This window comes from Chinchilla lanigera, unplaced genomic scaffold (assembly GCF_000276665.1).
Source record: "Chinchilla lanigera isolate Chin_1 unplaced genomic scaffold, ChiLan1.0 scaffold00051, whole genome shotgun sequence".
Classification (NCBI taxonomy): Eukaryota; Metazoa; Chordata; class Mammalia; order Rodentia; family Chinchillidae; genus Chinchilla; species Chinchilla lanigera.
This window is the reverse complement of record NW_004955452.1, coordinates 5946410-5947798: the sequence shown is the minus strand read 5'-3', so window position 1 is coordinate 5947798 and position 1389 is coordinate 5946410.

Below are 1389 nucleotides of genomic sequence, written 5' to 3'. Positions count from 1 at the left end.
AGGCTGAGGCAGGAGGATCATTGCGAGTTCAAGGCCAGCCTGGCCTACAAAGTGAGCTCAAGGCCAGTCTGGACTGCATAGCGAGACCCTGTCTCAAAAAGCCCAAAAAAATCTAGAGGTCAAAGCAGCTATGCTAGGAGCAGAGACACACTTGGCCCATTTTAATCCCAGCTCTGCCCTGACTTATTGTGCATTCTTGAGGACATTAGCAACCTCTCCCAGTTCCAAGTTCTCATCTTTTTCTTTTCTTTTTTTTTGGTACCAGGAATCAAACTCACAACCTCATGCTTGCCAGGCAGGCACTAGCTATATCCCCAGCCCTCGAGTTCTCTGTCTCTTTTTTTTTTCTTCTTTTTTTTTGTCTTTTTGAGACAGGGTCTCACTATGCAGTCCAGGCTGCCTTGAGCTCACTTTGTAGCCCAGGCTGGCCTTGAACTCGCAATGATCCTCCTGCCTCAGCCTTCCGAGTGCTGGGATTACAGGCGTGCGCCACCACACCCGGCACGTTCTCATCTTTTTATTTTTATTTATTTATTTATTTTATTTTATTTTTTTTTGGTTTTTCTCCGGTACCGGGAACCGAACTCACAACCTTGCGCTTGCGAGGCAGGCGCTTTTTGCTGCTGAGCTAAATCCCCAGCCCCACGTTCTCATCTTTTAAGTGGAGATGATGACTGTGTGCTTGACATGTAGCTCGTGGTTATGTTAGAACAGCATAGTGTTTTAGTACCAAGGGCTCAGCGATAGCCCTGATAATTTTTTCCTTACTATGGATTTTCTTTAGAGGGAAACCTGTAGGACAGATGGGTAAGAAGCTTTATAGACAGAAAAAAATTAAAAGTTGATGCATTGTACCTCATAAAGTTAAAAACATCTCTTTTTCAAATAGAACAGCAAGTCACAGGTTTGGAGAAAATAGTCACAATAGATATATCTGACAAAAGTCTTGTATCCAGAATATATTCAAATTTCTTTACTATCTATAAGATACACGAAACAATTTTAAAACTGTGGCAAAAAGTGTGAACAGACAAGACATGGTGGAATAGTATTAAGCACATGAAAAAGTGCCTGTGTCATTAGTCATTAGAGAAATTCAAATTAAACCCACAAAGAGAAGACATTCACATCCACTAGAATGACTAAATTTAAAAAGACTGCTAATATCCGAGCGTGGTAAGGGGTTGAAGCAAATAGAATGTTTATATGTTCCTGGTGGGAGTGTAAATGGTATAGCCACTTCGGAAAAACAGTTTAGTAATTTTTTATGCAAGAAACATACATTTGCCAGGCATGGTGATGCACGCCTGTAATCCCAGCACTTGGGAGGCTGAGGCAGGCGGATCATTGCGAGTTCGAGACCAGCCTGGGCTACAAAGTGAGCTCAAG